This window comes from Argiope bruennichi, chromosome X2 (assembly GCF_947563725.1).
Source record: "Argiope bruennichi chromosome X2, qqArgBrue1.1, whole genome shotgun sequence".
NCBI lineage: Eukaryota > Metazoa > Arthropoda > Arachnida > Araneae > Araneidae > Argiope > Argiope bruennichi.
In genome coordinates, this window is record NC_079163.1 from 105,774,158 (window position 1) to 105,797,203 (window position 23,046).

A 23,046-nucleotide genomic window follows, 5' to 3' on the forward strand; every position below is an offset into this window, starting at 1 on the left:
TTTTTCTGACGCATCCATGATGAGCACTTAATTTATCTTCTTTTGCTGACATTTTTCTTTACAAAATAAATTTATATGCAAGTATATAAAATTATATATGTATAGTTTTTATTAAATATGGTGAAAAGTTGTATGAAAGAACTTTGGCTTTTCTTAAGTCTGATTGTAACATGATACAGAAAACAAATTTTAATACGTACTATACATTTTTTAAAAGTGTCAAATAATAAAATGCTGCTTCATTCATTAATATCTGCACAAACAATGTTTCAAGTTTGCAGATATATGCTTATTTCTAAATTAGGAACAATATTACAGGAAAACATTTATTTCATAAATGCAAATTTTATCAATACAGGAAACGTGTCATATGCTAACATTTCCTTGTAGTACAACTTATAATCATCATGATTTCAAAAATAATTGGTAATCAAAATGTTTTTTTTATCAACAGTTGTAACATCGATTTTATAAGGAAGAGAAGAGAAATTTTAGAAACTGAACAGTTAGATTTAATGAGAAATGATGGAATGGCTAGAAAGAAAATAAAATTCTTTGCTCGCAATTTGCATTTTCTAAAAGAATGATATACTAACATTACGATTACATCTATGTTGCATGTAATTGTTATGCTCAGCTACAAGTATATAAATGACATTTTTTAAATATCCTGCATCCTTATAGGAAGTGAATATGCAGAATGATTTAGTGGCAACAAATTACAGGATTTTTATTTCTCTGAGCAGAAATGTGGAAAATGAGGTTATATACAAATGATACAGAAATTGTCGCTTTTGCTAGTTTTCTATGTTATCTCATGCTAGAAGAGCAGTCTGTTCAGAATTCTTTGTTACAAAAATGTCATGTGGAGAAGAATACTGTCACATAATAAACTGCCTGTATACAGCATTCGTGGAGGATATGAACTGTTACAAAATTTACATAGACAACTAACTATACGATCGGCGTCTAGAATTTTTCAGTTGGGCCTTAGTTCTGTCAATATCAAATCCTTCCTTTTTGAGAAATATAGTTTGGATAGGAGAATGTCATTTTAATCTAGAAAAAAGCATTAATCTTCAAAACGATGACTTGATAAAAATCTGTCATTCGTGCAAGAGGTTCATCATCACTGACAATTTTCTATAAATATCGGGTGTTATATTTTTAGACATTCGCTGGTAAGTTATTTTCGGCTATACTATACTGAATACTTACAGATATATTCAATTAGTTTTGATTAATATTATGTCTGACCTAAGGGATATATTGTCTTGTGCAATCCACTTTCTGTAGATATTTAAGGACCAAAATCAAAAAGCCTGTCTTGATGTCAGAAATCTTAAATTGGATCTTATATACATAAACATTTTTAAGGGAATATAATTGTGTATAGATTTCGAAGAATGTGTGATTCTTTTCACTTTATGCCTCTTAAATACATTTTTGTGATATGATTATACCTGAAACAACGAAAAACTAGCAAAAATACCGGTTCATAGCTTTGTAAAAATGTTCTATAAATTTGCCTTTTAATATGTAAGCAAATTTTAGAAATATGAAGTTTCGTATTTTTACATATGAGTATAGGAAAAAAATTTTACTTATTGATTTCTTTGTAACTTTTTATTTTCCCCCACTTCAGAACATAGATTTAAGTATCTTGTTTTGTGAAACTTTGCAGTTGTAAATTTATGTTTAAAGCAATAGTTAGAGAAATACATACCTGTTCCACTATTTGGGACATTCCAGATATATCGGTTGATTAAAAGTGAAAGATGTAAAATACAAGAGCTGCTATTTTTTTTTCTTTCAAAATGACATGAAATTGATTAATTCATTTAAATTTAACTATTTTTCTTCTACAGTTCAATTATGTTATCAGTTCGTGTATTTTTAAAATTTCTTAGAAATAAATATCGAGTTTATAATTATTTTTCTTCAAAATATAAGAATATTGTTTAATATTTAGATCCTCGGACAACTGAATCTATTGAAATCCTTGAATAATCTTTTGAAATGGGAATTGAAAATTCAGGTATGCCTTTTCGCTTCAGTCAATGAAGTAAAAGATTTTAATATTATCCGCGCAGTTGCAAATTTTTATCTTCCATTATTACCAATATACCTAGCCACCACACTTGCAATGAAATAACAGGAAAGGAGAATGAAAGTCTTACAAGGTAATAAGAAGAAAGACACATTCGCACAGTTAGGAAATGAAATTCTTAAGAATTTTTGTAACTAAACATAGGGAAAACATGTAAAGAAAGATGCTTATAATTTAAGAAAACAAAACATTAGTTTTAAGAAATTGCTATTTCGTATGGTGATGTCTGAAGCAAACATTTGAAAAATGTTTGGCATGTTTAAGGAAAGAGTGGCAAATCATATTCCCTAGAGCTTTCAATTTTCCTTCATTAACAAGTGATCATCTATTTTACAAATGGTCTTCATTCAATTGTAGAATAGGTGATCAATATTTTATTTCGCATTTCTTCAAAGCTACTGAATTCTGAATATCATTATTTTTCATCCTTACATCTCCTGAGTTAGATGAACTTAATTTCTCTCTACCTCCAAGGTTGCAGTTCTTAATTTTCTGTCACAGAATGATCTAATCAAGCAATAATTAAGTTGTGTTCGAAACTTTATTAACTGCTGCTCTAACCCATAAGACCATTATAGTGATATCCCACATTCTCCTTTATCATTATATGTATACGTATCTTCATAAGGGATTTTTATCTACACTTTTCAACTTTTTTTTTTAAATCGGACGATAAATATTTATCATGTTTCATTTTATTCAAAATGACGTTTCAGTTACTAGGCAACATTTCGAATATGTTGTTGACCAATATTTTCAAAAATTGATTCCCATTATGCGTGAAGTAAACAGGCATGATTATCTAAACATTTTAAATTGCCTACATAATTCCTAAACAAATTCCAAGCAGTTATGTGATTTTGCTTGCGAAGGAAATAGCAAAAAACTGCTGTAAATGGTAAGGATCAAATTATTTATTCAAAAAAGATTTTTGAAACTTCAAAACGTTGTGTAAATTATTATTCGAAAGACTAAATTAAATTTTATATTCTTAGATTAAAATTTTAATTCAAATAATTGCCGAACAAAACTTTTCAGGAAAAATGTGTGTGTGTGTGTGTGTGTGTGTGTGTGTGTGTGTGTGTGTGTGTGTGTGTGTGTGTGTGTGTGTGTGTGTGTATACTATACTGAATTATTGAGAAGAATTTAATCACAATAAGATTAAATTCTTCTCAAAAGTTATTGACATGGATGAATATTTAGAAATCTAATTTCATTTCTTCTTTGAAATAATTAAACACAAATTCATTTTGTTTTATTTTGAAAATTATTAGCTAGCATTCTACCTTGAAATAAACAATTTTTTTTTAATTTCAGGTAAGTTTAAAAGTTATTACTTTTTAAAATGTTAAGACCACTTAAAAATAACCGTCAATTATTTAAAATATAATTATAATTGAAAAAAAAGAACAAAAAAATTATGGCGCCCTTAATATCACGAAAATAATTTTGAAATAGAAATAAAATATGAAGCATAAAGCAACATTGAAGAATTGAAAAGACAAGTATGAAAGGAGAAAAAAAAAGTGAAGCCAGATTCTAATTCGCTCTATCCTACTTTCTTAACAAAATTCATTACAGAACATCTTCTTAATAGGAAGAAAAAATAGAACGACTTCTATAGAGCGTAGAAGAATCTTAATCTAGGGAATTAAGCATTTCAAGAATTTCGTTTAAACACTAAAGCTTAAGCGGAAAAAAAGTTTGTTTTAATAATGGAGTTAAGTGCATATATTTAAAAATAAGTAAAACCTTGAAACTAACAACGATAGTAAAAAAACTCACTATTTTTGTATATGTATTAAAAAAATAAACGGCAATTTAACTTTTTTCAAAAAAGAAATAAAAAACGAAAAAAAAAAAATCATCATTGTTACAGACTAAAAAAACACTAAAATTTTCAAAAGCATATCTAAGCTCATTTTTTTTATTTCAATAGAAAAAAAAATAATAAACTTCTCAAAATTAATTGCGTTTCCAAATTTGAATAAAAATATCAACTATTTTTCAGTAAAAATTTATTTTTTGCTGAATTTTTCATTCTGGTATACAAAGCGAAAAGAAAAAAAAATGTCCTAAGCTTTAAAATATTTGACCTTATGATCAGTGAGTAACCTTTTGATCATAATGAGGCCATTTTTTTTTTTTTTTGAATTTTGGTAATCTTTCTATGAACACTATTACTAAGAAAAACTTTGAGACAGACGGATGGGAAGAAATTTGTAGCTTTCTCACAAATTTTGGAAGAAATTCATTCAAATGAAAATTCAGTGTATGCGGACAAGTGAAGAAAGTAATTAGCAAACGCAATAAACTAGATATATAAAAACTGGTACTGAATTTCACGGTTAATAAGAGAAACACAAATGCCCGAAGGGAGAATATAAGAATAATATTCATTCTTTCATTAATAAAGCAAAATTAACTATATCTTTAAATTATATATATACACTAAATGTTAAATACAAATAATTTTAGTTTAATGAGAAAAATAGTTTTAATTAAATTACTTATTAAATAGTGAATTATATTATTTAGGGCGATTTGAAAACACATGATAATTATACTCCTTATTTCCCTGGATTTTTTTTTTTTTTTTTTTTTTTTTTTTTTTTTTTTTTACGATTTTTACAAAAGTATATTTTTTTTGCTACCCTTATTGTTATCACATAGATAGCCATTTGTATGACATCTTTTATTTCTTCGAGTTTCTGCTCTCCAAAATTACTTCGTAGAGTTCAAAATTATTTGTTAGGTTGCTGGAGATCATAAAAAGACTTTCTTTATGGTCTTCAGAAGCCTTCTTTCTGTGATCGGCGTGAGGTCGGATAAGGTCAAATGCTAAATTTTTAATAATTTTCTCTTTTCGAATTTTGGTGTAGCTCCTTTTATAATACTCAACATCACGCAGGAATTAATAAAAGCATTTCATACTAGTGAAGAAAATACTAACATAAGCCATCTGTTTCAAATTATGACTGAAATATGGAGCTTCCATTTCATCTATGACACCAATTGAACATTTAGGCAAGTAATTTTTTTCTGGCATTCTGAAATCTTTTGCACTGTCATCTAAATATTATTGTCATGTAATATGGCAGAGCATAACAACATTCCTTATTTCTTTAGGTATGTTGGAAACGTTTGTAATTTTCTTCTGAAATCCAAATAAATTAAATATTTGTATTTCTCCTTTAGTTCCAAATAATGAAGAGCATAATTCATTGCTTTTCGAATTTTTTCTACTTATAATGAAGAGCATAATTCATTGCTTTTCGAATTTTTTCTACTTATAATGAAGAGCATAATTCATTGCTTTTCGAATTTTTTCTACTTATAATGAAGAGCATAATTCATTGCTTTTCGAATTTTTTCTACTTATAATGAAGAGCATAATTCATTGTTTTTCGAATTTTTTCTACTTATAATGAAGAGCATAATTCATTGTTTTTCGAATTTTTTCTACTTATAATGAAGAGCATAATTCATTGTTTTTCGAATTTTTTCTACTTATAATGAAGAGCATAATTCATTGTTTTTCGAATTTTTTTACTTATAATGAAGAGCATAATTCATTTTTTTTCCAAATTTTTTCTACTTATGCATTCTTTTTCTCCAATTGTTTAAGTAAAAGGGAATAAGACGAGTACCAGTTATCTGTAATTATAATACCTCCGTATTTGTAAATGTTTTGCATCAATCTTATAGCAGTTTCACTTGAACTGTTATCCACTTAATCAGGACAGTCAGGCTAGAAATGTATAAATTTAGAAGTATAAAATACTCATGAATACATCAGAGGAAATAGCTTTATTCCATACTGGGATATTGGTTTATCTAGCATACATGGTTGCCTAAGTAAAATTATTTCTCATATTCTCCATAAATTAGAACCGTCTCTAAAGGGTTCCAAATATCCATCAAAAGGTGAAAATTTGTCCTGCACCGTATAAGTTTTAATAGTTTTCTCCGAATTTTTAAAAATATTTTAAACAGTCATTATTCAATTCTTGATGCCTTTAAAGTGTTTGCACATCGTCGGACAACACCGGAGACTCTCGGTAGAAAAAGAAGAATTTTGTGATTCATTTCTTGTTGAAAGATGAGCAGCACTATTAACAGTCTTCTGATCCTTCACATTCACTTTGGATACTGTATGAATTCCACAGTAAAGAATAAAACTTGATTTCAAACTAAGACCATCTATATGCTTTTGGTGTTTAGTTTTTGTCTAGCTGTTTCTTTACTTCTATCAATGTACATAATAGCCGTTTCTTTTTAATATTTCAAATATGTTATGAACAACAAAAGTGATCAGGCATCTGGAAAGCTTCAAGTATTTTAATGTTCCCAGGAAGTATTATAATTTTATTCTTAGCTAGAGTTTTTATATTCTCCCAGACTTTGCTTTCGATCGGGTTTTGTCGTCTTCACCCCTAAAACATCATCGAAATTGTCAGCAAGGAAAATACAAAATACATCAACTGATAATAAAATACAAAATACATCAACTGATTCCTTATGATATTTTGTGACTGAGGATAATGTCGTATATAAATCCTTTGCTAATTCTTCATCTGCAACAACAATATTTTCTTAATCGGTCGAAACTTCAAGTATCTTTGGTAATAGTTTTTTTTTCCTCCTCATAACTAACAAAGACACATCGTTATCTTTCTACTATTTTCTCTTAATTGAACTAAGAGAATTACTGACATGAGGACACGCAAGGGATTATTTAACCACCTTTAACTGAATTCCAATGAAGAAAGATAGGAATTTTTCCCCAAAATGGATGCGCATTTTGATTATGACCTTGAATGCAGTTAGAATGGATTTGATTTTTAATAACACAAAGAAAGTCAATATTTTTAAATTATCGAAGCTTGGTGTGTTAAAAAAAGCATTTTTTGCATCAAGGCTTAAAAACCATTTTATATTATATAATTGGATAAACTGGAGACAAAAGATCCAAGAAAAACAGTCAATTGAATCTTCAATGCGAAGCATAAATTTCAATTCAAAACTAGGTTAATACCACAGTGAAAAAGAATAAAATTAATGTTAACGTTCTTAATTAATATGCAGAATACCGTACCTCTACTTCTTCATAAAAATATAGTTTGGGATGGCATTGTAATTTAGCGGCTTAATTTTAATCTCAATTTTTATATGTTTTAAGAAGATTGAACAAAGCTCAATTTCTACTATACGATCATAAAAGTATGAGTTGTGCCCTATAAAATAAAAATAAAGAGGAAATAAGAGAAAAACAGCATATCAGGACAATCATTGCAGTTTGTAGACTGAAGCAAATTTTTTCAGAAAGAAAAGTAATTTTGCAAGGAAATTGATTTTACAAGTATAAACCTCATAAAATTAAAGTCCATAATCAAATGCTTTCACGAATAAAAAATACATATATGCATTTATGTTTGAGAATCAGGTTTTACAATGATGGGTTAAAGAAATTATGGTTTAAAGAAATTGGAAATAATTCGTAATTTAATTGTATAAAATCAAAATATATATTCTTGATATGAATAAACAGAAAAAGATAACCAGTAATATATCAAAATCTTTCAACCGTTTTTAAAAAATAAGAAGAATAAGAAATAAAAAGAGTATAACGGACAAAGTGTTATTAAAACAAATAGAAATGCAACACTAAATTGAAGACACACAGATGACAATTCAGAATAAAATTTAAAAAAAAATCCGAATTATGATTGCAAGTTTGAAAAAAAAGTTGAAATAATAGTTAATTACATGAATAAATGATATAAAATGAAAAAAAATTTATCTCCCTAGATGTTATATATAACTATAAATAATCCATTTAATTGCTTTACGCCATAAAAGGTTTACATTCTGTAAGCATAAAGTACATTTATGATATTTAAAATATGAATTGTATGACATGATATGCAAAAATACATTTCAAGTCATTAAATAGACATCAATTAGAACATATTTAAAGCAAAGTTCGTATAAAATATATTCAATTGCTTTATATCATTATTATTTGCTGTAATAGAAGCTCTCAAACTTGGATTTCAAATCTGAAATGAAGGGAACGTTCTTTAATAGCATGAACACTTCGGTATTCATCTTATTAAAAAAACAAAAACATTTACAGAGGATGTAATTTAATTCATATTCAAGGAAAACAATCATTCTTCTAGATGAATAAAAATTGAAAAAAAAATATTTTCACACAGAATTCTTACTAATGAGCATTGACTTTCTATTGCTCAGCAAATTAGCAATTAAACCGATATTCGTCTCAGTTTATTTTAATTTGTTTCGAGAGAAGCTTTTCACAATCATTGTATTTCCTAACTATTCGTTGAATCTAAATTACATTCCAATCTATTTCGCCTTGAATTTCAATTACTTCGTAAAAGTGATGACCTCAAGTTAGAAACATATAACATAGAGAAACCATTAATCTGCTTTTACGGCGATTAGTTTAAATACAGGCTTCAAGTAAAATAATAATAATTTGCTAAATATGATAGCTGATAATATTAGAGCGTTGCAGAAAAATAATGAGAACAGGCAGACGTCGGCCGTCGAAATTGTGTAATGATAGCGTTTACAGAACTAAAGTTAAAAATGTTTTCCAAGATTAAGGAATTAAATGCTTTGAAGTTTTCTTGTAATTTAGAAGCAACTTGTTGGTTTTAGAGAAGAACTGCATAATTATATATTGTGATTTTAGAGAAATAATTTATCAGTGTATCCTTCTGAAATGAACACATGAATGAAATGAAGATGAATTTTTCTGAAATGAAAACTCATAATATCCTGTTAATATCTGTTAAAAACACCATTTCAAAGTTCATTAACAATTTAAATGCATGCATAAATCATCTAATGTTTGATATTTTATGTAACATCATATGTATCATAATATACATACGAAAATAATTGTAACTAATTTCCCCAAAACATAAATAAACCTAGTATTTACATAGCGTATTTAACGATATTTAGTAGTGCAAGGTATAGATCAGTATAGTTCGTCGTTTTCTTTAGGTTAACACCTTTTATAGATTCAGATTAATTGGTAATTAATATAGAGAGACTTTCGTTTCACTCCAGTTTAGGTTGTTATTCATATGGTTTCCTGAAAAGTGTAAAAGGAGAATAATGCTAAAGTTAACAAAGTTTTTGGAACAAAAAAGTTAATATAACGGATAAAAGAAGTGAACTTCAAGAACCATCAAGCTACCCTCTCAGGTATATTAAAATTTGAAATAAGCAAAGAAAATTCTTTTCGTTCAGACTGAGTTACGAAACAAATTTTAACTAAAACAATCCAGTCGGATTTCAGATATTTCTTGATATATTATATATAGAAAAGTATTAGTAAAAAGAAATAAATAAAAATAAAAATGAAACATCATAAAAGGACTAACAAAAAATTCAAAGCATTAAATTTATCTGCATTTCATAGACTAGGAACAAACAAACAAACAAAAAAAAAAAAGGTTAAAGAAATATTCTACAATTTTGAAAAAAAAATGTTTTAATGCAGAAACTAAGACATATAGTAGCGTGTGTCTTTGTTTTTATGGAAAAAAAGGAGCTTTGCTGGACCGTTGACTTTTAAAGATAAGACAGATGAGTTCACGTATAATCAATGATTATGACTAGAAACCGCAATCTAATTATTTCGGAAAAATTCTGTTCTAGGTAAAGGATTCAATGTGTTGTTTAATTCTAGAACTTTCAATGTTATCAATGGTAAATGTACGGTGAAACGAGCTCGGTAAACAGATAAGTTATGTTATTTCAACAGAAACAGCGAAAGCACAGGTAGCAAAACACAACCGAAATACTCTCGAAGACAACACAGGCAGAAATCAGCAAGATACAAGTGGATTAAATAACATAAGTACAAATCGTTTAGAGAGAACTTACTGAAGATACGCACATCAAATAAAAAAAAAAAAACTCACAAATCCATCCCATCTAATATATATGCCTCAGCTTTTATAGCTCCCGTCACAAAAGCATCAAATATTCGAAAAGAAACAGTGCCTCGAATTCTAATAGATATATCAAAAAGATTCATGTTTATTCGACAATCGCCAAACTCGTCTCTAAGGCCGGGCATGATTAACCCGACATCCATTCAACACACGCTTAAGCAATTTGACTGACATCCTAACTGTGAGACAAACTGCGCCGTGAAGCAAAGTCACAGATTCGTAACAATATGCTCTAAAGAATTTAGTTCATTTAATCTAATGAGAATATAGTCTTTTGAAACTACAAGAAGATATCCACGGAATTTCAGAACGAAGCTATTATTTTTAGACAAGGAACAGATATTGAGGAAGACACCTCATCAGGTAATCCCTCTCGATCTAGCGAGAGACAAGATAAACGATTCGCAATGAATTTAACGCGCACCAGGCCCATACAAACTGTGGTCTCGAAAAAGCAATTTTCTAATTCTTAAGTTGTAATTTTTATATTAGACTACCTTAGCTCCCTTGAGAAGTAACACTCAATTCAAGGTTTATTTATTTCAATATTTATCAATTATAGAACATTATATATAGATAAAATAGACAGTTTTAATAAATGAAACTATTTCTAAACTTTTGAAGAAAATAGAGGGCCTGAAATAAGTTAAATTATCAAGAATCACTAAAAATTTCAAGCTACACAATAGCCAAGGTCGAGAAAAGGCAAAATTTCGTCATTGCCAAATCCATACATTTAATGTCTGCAAAAATAAGCTAACAGTGTATTAATTGCTAATTTTAGAAATGCACGAGAGCTAAAAAATTGTTCATGTTTTATAGAATTAGTAGATAACTTTTTCATGCTTCGTCTGGAGGAAAATGGTAAAATATATGAAATGAATGCTTTTCTGCATATCATTCTAAAAATTATCTATTTTTCAAAAAACACCATTTATGTCTGCAAAGTTAAATTAATCCTTAAACAGAAAATTAACTGAGATACTAAAAAATCTATTTTCATCTGAAAATTGTAATATATCCTTTTAAAAAAGAAGATTTAATTTAAATTTAAGACCTGTGTGTTTTTTTATGATGATGTTTCGCAAAGTTTTCATTTTTTCTGTTTCAAAACTTAAAAATATGACTTGTAACATGCAAGTTTAAATAGTTATGAAAGTAATTAAAGTGGTGTCTAAAGAAGCTCAGATTATACATCGAAATTTCAATCTATATTATGTTTAAATTAAAATTGGTGCATCCCCTGAAATGTTATTAACTTAAAAGTTAAATTATCCAAAAGACGTTTCAAAAAATAATTACTAATGGAGATATTCTTGGTATTTCATTGGAATTATCTGTCAAACATTATTAGAATTATGCTTTAATAATTTACATAATCTAAAAAATATTTAAGAAGTTCTAAAGTTTATGCCAAATAAGGCAAAACCAATAAGATAACAATTATTCAAAAGTAAATTTCTTTTTAATAATTTTTATACGCACCAACTATTACGTAAATTTTTAATTATGATTTTGTCTCATTTATCATTGCATATTTAATATACATGGCATGGAAAATATAATGCGATCAGAATAAAATCTGTCCCTCACTTATATGAAAAGAAAAGTCATTATATCCATGTATACTGCATCAACAAATAAAATTATTTACATTTTATGATGGTAGTGATGAAATAAAACTAATAAGTAAGCTATTTATTTTCGTACATTAGAATATTGCTGCCTTCACATTTATTTTCGTAGATTAGAAATATTGCTGCCTTCACATTTATTTTCGTAGATTAGAAATATTGCTGCCTTCACATTTATTTTCGTAGATTAGAAATATTGCTGCCTTCACATTTATTTTCGTAGATTAGAAATATTGCTGCCTTCACATTTATTTTCGTAGATTAGAAATATTGCTGCCTTCACATTTTAGTATAGAATGATAAAGATCTGCAGCATTTAAGATTCCATTAGGTTTAAAAAAATCTAAAATGTATCACCTTGCTTTGAAACATAATACATCAGAATACTTGCAGATCCCGTAATATAAAGATGTTTCCTCTTTCTAAATGAACTTTTTCCCAATATATTTCGTAATATGAGTTAATACGGATAAAGTATCATTTAATCTTTCCAAAGGAATCATCCTGTAATTCAGAATGACAGTGAATAAGTTTATTCAAATAAAATTTTATTTTTATCTGAAAAATTTACATCCTACGAATGTTTGAAATATGAAATATTAATTAATTTTTATGGAAAGCAATTTGAATCCGGTTCCCATTATGTCTTTTTTTTTATTTTGGTTATTTTTATTGTTATTTCCTTTCAACATATCTTAAAATATATTAACAATAAAATGTATTGATAAATTTTTTATTTATTACTCAATCAAGCAAGTCGAATTTCAAAATATAATGCTAAGTATTTTATATTTTATCAGTGACGACATTTATCTTTGACATCTTCAGAAAGCAAAAACATATCATTTTTAAAATCTTCATCATCTGCTCGAAAATGGTTGTACAAAAAAGGAATTCAAAGTACCGGTATATATATATATATATATATATATATATATATATATATATATATTATATATATATGCAACACTTCACTTTTACTCTCATTACAGGACATGATAATACTTCGTAACAAATGCCCCTATAGAAATTATTCCGCAAATAAAAGGGAAAGCAAGTAGTCTTGGATAAGGTGCTTAATTAATAGAATGACTAAATAACGGCTTCGGTTTCAAAACGAAACGTAAGCCATACAAAAAATAATGGAACCGGAAAAGAAAAAAAGAATATTTCTTTTTTGGCATCTAAACGACTTCAAAGAAAAACATGCAACAAATATTGAAAGCTGATGAAAATTAAGGAAACTGTTCTGTTGTCTAATAAATCAAATAAGGTATTAAATGAATTCCTGTCAAATATAAAAGTATTAGAATGGAAAATAAGCAATATATACTTATATCACACTTTCTACAATTTTCTTTCTTATAACCATACTCAAAAAATTATAATTAAAATCATCCATTTTATCGTGTGATTCTTAAAATATGTTTTCTCAGAATTTTTGGGGCTTGGTTTAATGGTGTTGTACAAAGAACAAATGAAAAATTCAAACCTGAATTGAAGATAATTGAAGATGTAAAGGGTATTCGATTTTTTTTTTTGTATGAAAACATATATTCGCATTTTTACAATAAGGGAAATAATTTACAATTTCCGAAGATACAGCTAAATTGTTATTAAACTCTTATTTAGCAAGACGTGCCTCATATTTCTAAAGACTGAGTTTGGTAATCTATTTTTCACTTTCTGTTAAAGAATTGAAATTTCGCACACTTGTCTGTTTTCACCGATAATGCACATTTCAGTAATTTCCAGTAAGTAAATATTAGAAAATCATCAATTAAAATAAATTTAAAATAAAATTAAAATAAACACCGGTAAATTGACTATAGATTTTAATAATTTCAGAATGCATTTATTAAGTAATCTTTAGATAAATTAGATTTTGTTAATTTAGCAGTGATGCATCTAGTGTGTTGGTTTCGAGAAAAAAATAGTATGGATATTAATAAAAAGAAAAATCGCTACATTAAAAGAAATATCTTGCTTAATTAAGTAATAACAGTTTTGCATAAAGTTAACAGAAATTTGTAGAGAACATTTAATTTTGAATTTAATTCATTTCATCAACAGCCAAACAACTTAATTTGTTTTAAGTGTTTCGTTATTCAGTGCTTTTTCCAAATAAATGCGTTTTTTTTCCATTCCAGCAGCATTTTATAATACAATATCATTATATGATATAATTGGGACAGTTAAAAATAATTTGTGGCCTGCCAATCCTACTGAAAAAGTTAATTTACAGAATATAATAAAGTTATGAAATGAAATTAGTATTTGCTGATTAAAGTTACTAAAGCCAAAAAGAAATTAATGAAGGTTCAAATATGTTTAGATTCTGAATGTAATATTTCATAATTTTGAAGAAAATTATTCATGACAGATTATTATTTTATTTTTAATAAGTATTTGTAAATAAAAATTTCATTCTTTATCAAGATATTCTTCAAGGTATAAAATGGCCCTAAAGGAACTTAAGATATATTAGCATTTTTTAAAAAATAATATAAGTAATTAGCGAATCTGAAAATAGAATTTCTTTATTTTACAATGAAGGGAGTTATTGAAACTGGATTATTCTATTATTAAAATTAAAATATATTCTTATCTAAAAACCATTCCCAGCGTGCCAGAATATAAATATTACAACATACATCTTCGGTTTCGATACTTCACATTAAATAGTAGTACATTCATATAAAGATTTAAATTAAACTTTTTGCAATGCCTGTATCAAAATATTATGTTCAATGTTCAAGTTTTACTTTGTAAATAATTTTTGTTGAAATAATGAGCAGAAATCAAGCTTAATTTCCTTAAGAGCAGTTTTTTAAAGTATCAGATATTTGATAGCTATTTTGCTATAAAAGATATTTATTTGTCATTCTTAAGAACATTATTATTATTTCCCCTAAAGATTGTTAAAAAAATATGACAAAAAAGTCCACATTCACACATTTATGAATGTCAAGATGCCTAATGAATTCAAAGACCTGTAACACTGCATTCATTTTATTTAAAGTGGAAATTTGACAAAAGTCGCTGTTGCATTTTGGCAAAATAATAAATAAACATAATGTTAAATTATGTTTATTTATTAAGCTAATTCGTTAATACCTAATTAAAAGCTAATTCGACAAATACCACGACTTTTAGAACAGTTACATACGATCAGAAGAATAAATGAGAATGCTATATATAATTGGTGTTACTGATTTATATTACCTGATACACGTTTTCAATTGTAGTTTTAGAGCAACAGCCAAACAGAAAAGCGCATATGCAAATAACCAAACGACCATAAACATCCTATTTTGAATGAACAACAAATGAAGATACTTATTCCATATATCTTAAGAGCCACGGTTTTGTTAGCATTTATCGATATTATTCTGGAGCGGATGGTTTCTAATGTTTTGCCTATATAAAAGTTTGATACCTAAATTATTAACTTAGAATGATATCTAATTCTGCAACTATCTGAAAATAATCATTAAGTTGTGCTCGTCATATGTCACCATAAAAAACCCTGCATCAATAAAAAAAAATCTGTTGACAAATTTTAAATTAAAATTAAATTAAATTAATATTGCTTGGCATTTAGTTACAACACTAAAATTTCATCTATCTTAAAATGGGATGGCTTGTAGTTCCAAAGAATTCAAAAATCTAATTTCCGAGGTTCAGAATCAGAATATTCTTTCCATTCAAAGTTAAGATCGGGTGATATATCATTGATCCATAAAAACATGACTTCCACCGTTGTCTTGATTCCTCTATTAGACAATTAGACATTTTTTTTCCATCCAGCCATTTTAGAAATAGATAAGTCCATACGATATGGACAACCGTCGTCCAAAAGTTAGGTTGTAATGTACTGCTCTGTGTGTTCGTATAAAAAGCTTACAGCTGACTAATTTGCACAACCATTCTGCACATCATTCATCATCACACCATTTCTGCAAAATGTAGTTTCGTTGCTGAAACAAACCCAAGTCGTAAATTGGGCCTCTGCTACAGTAAGTTATTGAATTACTACAGTGACCTGTTTAACGATCATTATTAATGTTAACGATCCATGTTCCTAGTCAATTGTTACTAGGATAGTGTGTCAGTTCCTAGAGGAATGTCAGCTAACATCTAGTCATCATCTGACCGAAGTTCATAAATATGAAGTTCGTGTGAAAGAAGACCTGGTATATATCCAGAACTTCCCTTTTCTGATGTTCATTTAGCAATTCTATGAAAATTCAGTAATCGATTTTTTTTATTAAGTTTAACTTACGAATAACCTGAAATGATCGAGAATTGCATTTTAAAATTAAGTTCGAAGACTTTCGTATATTCATGAATATCTTCAACGATGATCCAAGATATAATTCATCGAACCTTTGACAAATGCTTAGTATTTAAATTCGTTCTCACGAGCACGAATAAGATGGTGAAAAATAAAATACTGAAATATGTTAAATAGCTGCTTTGAGATGCTTTGTATGTTAGTTACTTGAATTTTTTCTTATCACTGCATTCAAATTTCATCATTTTCCTAAACGAGTTGAAAATGTGGGGGGAAAGTCTTTTATAGGACACATCTGTACTCCAATATAAATCGAACCGTTTGTAAGCTTCTGAAAATGCATGAAACGAAGCAATGATGGAAATGCATGAACAACAAAGTTTTATGTTTCAATATAATTTCACAAAAAAAGTTACCATTTCATTGAGTTGTATGATAAAAAATGGAAACATCTTTGAACTATATGCTTTCACCAGTATAGTAGAAAATATTGATTTGCTTCGAATAACTAGGCACAGAAATTATATAAAAGTCTAAAAAGTGTTTCCATGTCTTCAAAAAATGAAGTGATAATTTTTCTTCAAATTTAGCCAGGCATTTATACCAAAAAGTAAAACTTGCTAAAACTTTTCAAATTCAAAATAAATCAATTGCTGATTTAGAGCAAAAATATATTTCCGAAAGAAAAATAAGAAATCTTTACTTCTTAAAATGAATATCTGAAATATTTTTCATAATAATATCCGCAAAGCATCTGTTTGGATTGGACTAAAAATGGGTTTAAAGATGTGCGATAAAATGTATTCATACCACAAGTCACTGTTTTAATTTTTATCTCTGATTTATAATAATAAGGCGAATAATTTCAATAATTCCTTATTTAATGCCTGGAATAGCATAATGTAAATTTTAATACAGTTACAGAAAAAGATTTAACAAATTAAAGAAAGTTTAATCAAAGAGAATTAAAAATATAAAAGAACATAACTTAAATGCTAAAAAGACGGTCATATTGAGGGCTCTTTACTCTAACATCTCTTCAAAAGGAACTCGCAGAAAATTTCATAAAAAGATATTAAAAACAAAATCGGATTTATTTATATTCACTCTTAAATCAAGATACATACAACTTATTGATTTAATAACCAGCTAATAATATCAGAAAGGATGTGAACATATTTTTTTTTTTTAGTATTAATCTTCACAATTCTAGAAAAAACTATTCAATCACCTTTCGTCTTCCCTCCCAATTTTATATTCGATACTTTAAATCTGAATCTTAATTGTCAAAATAAATTAAATTGCGATTTTGTTAGCTTCATACGAGTTCTGACTTCCATCGTTACTATTAATTTCAAATAGAAATACTTTACAAAGACTCGCAACAAGAAAACTCAAAATCTAAATTATTTTTAAACAGAATTATTAAATAAACTTATTACATTCAACTGACGTTCATGATGTATTCAAGTTTAATTAGGAATTGATATTACAAGGAGTTTGGTAATAGAGCTTGGATATGGAAATTTTTCTTGGCGTTCTTATTTTCTATTTCATGGCACCAAATTTACGATCAGTGAAATTAAAGAGAAATGAAATGTTTAATAATTCTCTCAAAATTTTTTTAAACCAAGTCGATCACAGATCTTTCCTTTAATTGATTCCAGTGGGTTAAGATATATTTTAAACTATCATCAATTTCATTATGCATTTAATAATACAAAATTTAGTTAAATAAGTAACTAGAATGTGTATAATTAAATAAAAAATAAGTGATAATGAAGTGAAGTTATGATAAAAATCAACAATATTTATAATTATATCAGGAATGCAAGATAAAATAAATGTTAGGCAGATATTTCAATTAAAAACTTTTCGCGCGATTAAAAGAAACTTTATAATGAAATATATCTTGAACAAAAATGCAAAATTAAAGGTGCTAAATGTTAAATTATACGATTAAAAATTTCTTTAAATAAAGAGAGAATCATGAATAGAAATTGCGATACTCAAACAGATTAACTCCGTGAACGGTGGGAAAAAAATGTCTCTTTTATTACTGTAAATTGGTTACCTACTTTTAACTCATAATATTGCAGAAATGGTTTCTGGAATCTTTGCTTTACAAAATCTTTGAAATAATGAATTTTAAAACCTGTTGCTCCTATATTTTACAATTATGAAAGAGGCTATATTGGCCCGTGGGAGCAAAAAATATTCGATACTCTTAACGTAATTACTTTGGAAATGAATTAAATTAATAAACTACGTTTACATGCTGTGGAAGTGAAATTTTAAAAATCATTTAATTTTATTAGACAAGAAACGGAATCACAGAAAAGAATAAGTAAATTCCTACATCGCAATCATTAAAATTAATCAATACATCTTGAAAAACTTGAAAAAGAATGAAAAATTAATCTAAATATTAATGATGACAGAATATTAGCCAACAAAAAATCCATCTTTGATTTAAATGATGATTTTTAATACCTATCGTCATGAACTGTATTACATACCGCGAATTATATCAGAAATAATCAGATAAACGATCAGGCAGCAGTATTTTTTAAAACTAGTATGAGCAGTTGGTGATCATTTAAATTATTTCATTCAATTTAAGCCAATATACTGGAAATTGCCATCCATTTAACATGTAAGTGTACCAACATTTTGGTACACATACTTGTTGGAAAGTATTTTAAACACTTCCTTGATTAACTTTTTTTTAATCGGAAATTTTACCTGGTCTCAAAGTAATTTTTAATCTCAAGTCCACAAATATCGCAATGTTCAGAATAGTAAGGACATAATTTTCTATCATCCATGTTCGCTTCACGCCTCATTAGGCAAAAGAATTTTTATCCTTTCTTGTAGTCAAACATTTGATAAAGGCTTTAGCATAATATATAAATTACAAAAAGTAATAGAAAGATAGAAGAATAGACAGTATAATTTTTTTTTAGATTATATAACCAGGTGATAAAATGTATATTGCCAAATTTTCTTTGATTTTAATTGCAATATTTCATTGCACCAAATTAAAATGAATTCAATTAAATAATTTATAATTACATTAAAAACACATTTAATATAAAATAAATTACCCAATTAATTATGTTAGTTAAGATTTTAATAGTAATGAAATGAATACATAGACTGAGACAAAATTCTTAATTTACATATATAATATACGTATGGGACTTTCCTCAGATATCAAATATAAAGATTGAGCTGTGTATAAACTAGAAAGAGTCAATTCACAAAAAATCATAACAAGAAAGAAACATGTAATACTTATAATTTCAACAAAATTCATATATAAATATTGAACAAAAAAAATGAAACTTGATAATCTTTTTTAATTTTAAACTAGACAATTCTTCACATCACATTATTAAAATATGATTCAGAAAATGTGTAATGCATTTAAAATGGCTGTAATGTTATGATTTTTAAAGACATTTCATTTTAAACCCTTAATTACATCAATCACAATACATCCAACAGATTTTGATAATTATTTGTGCGACATTTATTTTTTTCAAATAATCAATGTGCTAAAAAATATAAGATTTCAATAAGTAAATTGATTATTTATTAAAGATAAAATGGATAAGAATTAGAAAATATTCATTAGCATACTAAACGCATAAGCGGACTATATTCTACGAAAACGACAAATAGCGCTTTCTTTTTTTTGACGAAAAAACTGATCCAATAATTTCCCACTAATACGCTTGGCTTGAATTTTATCAGGCATTAATGATACTTTAACATCTTACATCAAGTATTCAGTATATGCTGTAAATTTTGCATGAAGCGATTGCATGATCAGTATTTCCTGAATATTCATTTATTTCATCGTTGGCATGAAAACAGGAAGTCATAGAGACTGATGAATGTGATCGGTCATCGACAACTGCGAATCCATTTAGATAAACACGATAATTTCCGAAATTGCTCTTCTTTCAATTGTCAGAGCTTCATGAGTAAGTATTTATGCCGATCAGCACACTTATGTTGTTTCTTTACTGGAAGGAGTTTTTGACAGAAAAGCGTATTTCATTATCGCTGGTTAGATAGAGAAAACAAAGTTTAGAATCTCTTGAGGAGACATCTTTTTAGATGCATGTTGGGAAGCAAGCATAGACGGGAATAGAATTTTCTCAAGAATCAGAGATTTAATTTTTTTTACAATGAAAGAATATAATTTGTGAACGACTATGTAATGTTAGAAGCTTTGAATATTGGATTTTTCATTCATACTGCTGATCAATATGATGGTAAATTGTTAAAGTGTTTTTAATCTTTATTTAATATATTTATTCTGTTGGTGAATCTAAGTGAGAATTGTAGATGAAAATATTTATAACGTTTTAAGTACTAAAATTTTAATAGAAAATTTAATTTTAAAATTTTTATCCAAGTAAATCAAGCGCGATTCATTTATCTGAAGAAAAGATAAAGCCAAAATTCCTCTAATAGTTGAGCAGGCGGAGAAAATAAATTATATTTAAATAAAAAATATTTCAAAATTAGATTTTATCATTTAATTATAACCTAGAACAAAAATACAATTGCGACTTTCAAGCATGTTAAACATAATAAATTGAAACTTTCAAATATAAAATATATTCAAATTTATATTCACACACAAAAATATTAATCCTATAAGAAAATGTTATATTTTATTCACCGAACACCTGTTACCATACATATACAATAAATAGAATATAAAAATATTAGTACCCAAACAACAAGATTTAATGTATTGAACACAACTTATTTTTTAATAAAAGAAATTTTATGCGATAAATTATGCATGTAAGAAACGAGATGTTTAATAATATTCAATAGTTAAATTTATGAGGCAAACTTTAAGTATAAGTAAACTGATAAAATTGAGTATAAAAAGCTGTATGCATAATTTTTGGCATATAATTTTAGGCCCGAAAAAGTTAGAAAATCCATTTCAAAAAATAATCGCAGCATAGTGAAAACTAATCAATATTTAAAAATGCACTTTTCTCTATAAACATCTTTAATAAATTATTTTTAATAAGAAAATATACAATACAAATTAAAATAAAATCTAATTTATAAAATTAATTTTAGTTTAAATTGTTTAAATCGGTTGAATTTATTTTCACATCACAGTCGCAATTTATTTATCCGATATTTCGGAAATACGAAATGAAAGTTACTGAATTGAATTTTTATCATCTCAGTTAAAAAAATATTCTATATAATTAAACAATAATAATTATAAATAAGATATAAAATATTGGAAAATAAGTTTCCAATATTTTCGTAACGTTAAGCGAAACTAAGCGACTATTATAAATTTTACAGTGATAATGAATCGGTATATAAAAATAAACTTCTTTCCAAAAAAAAAAAAAACGATTTCCATAAATCATTTTTGATACAAATATATACTCAAAATCAAGATTGGAATATAAGTTATAAAATCAATTGAAATTGAAATTAGTTGAAATCAAAACAAATTATATTTTATATATTCTTATCAAATTAAAATTAATATTTTGTATTTCTTTCAATTCATTTAAAAATTAATACTTTTAAATAACAGCTTAAAATTACTATAATAATTTTGAAGAATAAAATCCTATTTAATGCTTCCGACAAATATATTAACTTCAGAAATCAAATTAGTTAATTAACTATTAAGTTGCAAATTATCGCATTCTGTACATAGGTGATTAAATAAAAATATTTTTAATTTCGTTTATACAGTTAATTCTAATTTCAAAAATTTAATTAACAAAACCCAATTGAAATTCCAACAAAGAAACTGAATTGTTTTTTAACTTTTTCAATGTAAAAACATTTATATAAAAATTCCATCGCATAATTCAATTAATTCGCTTAACAACAACGCTTTTTAAGTAGAAAATAATTTTATATCAAAACATAAAAAATATTCTCCATAATACTGAGAAGAAAACTCGCTGTTACGTGCGCGGTAAAAGTTTTGAAGTTTCCTTACTTTATGTTTTTCCAAACTTTTTCATAGTTCAAAATTCAGGAGTTTCCGACTCCACGGAGAAGTTTCCCTTCATTTAAATTCGGCTAAAGTTGTCACGTTGTTTCAAAAACTGTTGGAAAAAACCAAAATCATTTGTAAGTAATTGATTGAAGAGACAGGAAACTTTGCTACCGAAGTGTGCAGCGCGGTACTAAGAAGTGACTGAGTTCGGGCCTTTTTGTCCGAGCTTCACTGCTACAGAGTCATCTACCGTTTACCTCGGGAAACGCGGCATCGATTTTTGCGCGGTTGCAACTTCGTAGAAAACTGTCCATTTACAGTCATACACGTTGGCGTTTCAAACAAAATCTTATGGCTTTAATAAACATAAAAACTATAAACGTTTCTTAATCTGAATAATATATCGAAAACGTTTAGCTGAAATGGCGTATGATAATAAATGTCAGTCAATGCTACTAGAGGCTGATAATATATAACTCCAAAGAATTTCTGCTCCCGTTGTAAAAGAAAATTTATCCATCCAAAGCATCCTTTAGAATAATTTCCTATAGTTCTTTATTGCTACCTTGGTGTATATCTGATGAACTCGTGACTGATTTTTTTGAGGTAAAGACAAGGTAACGAGGTGTTTTGATTTTCAGAACAGTGTCTTCTCAGAGACGAAGTCAAATGTAAAATGCGCTCTTTGAGTGTTTTTGGATGTGCCTCATTGGTTTTACGTCTTGGATATTTTTTTAAATCATTTCTCTATCAGAACGCTGAATAAATCATAAACAGTAACACATTTACCTGTACTTCTTCAAGCAAGGAGTCTTTCCTGCTAGTGAATCTACACCAGAGTTTATTTTCGAACAATTAGCGGTAACGTTTGAAGGAAAATAATCTATTATTTAAAAAAAAAGAAATTGAATACTGAAAGAAAAATTTTAAATTAATTTTATGAATAAATTGAAAAGATTTTCAAGCGTTAGTTATTTGGATAGAAATGCGTT

At 27.1% G+C, this 23,046-nt stretch overlaps 1 protein-coding gene across 3 annotated transcripts in view; it reads right to left on the reverse strand.

Annotated features, from left to right (window-relative positions):
* The window catches only part of LOC129960963 (neuropeptide S receptor-like), a 227,087-nt gene extending 204,840 nt beyond the window's left edge, over nucleotides 1-22,247 (reverse strand). For all 3 annotated transcript variants that reach the window (XM_056074743.1, XM_056074742.1, XM_056074740.1), the window contains exon 1: nucleotides 22,055-22,247. The gene's annotated coding sequence lies outside the window, so the exon portion shown is untranslated. The remainder of the gene's footprint in view (nucleotides 1-22,054) is intronic.
* Between the last annotated feature and the right edge of the window lie 799 nt (nucleotides 22,248-23,046).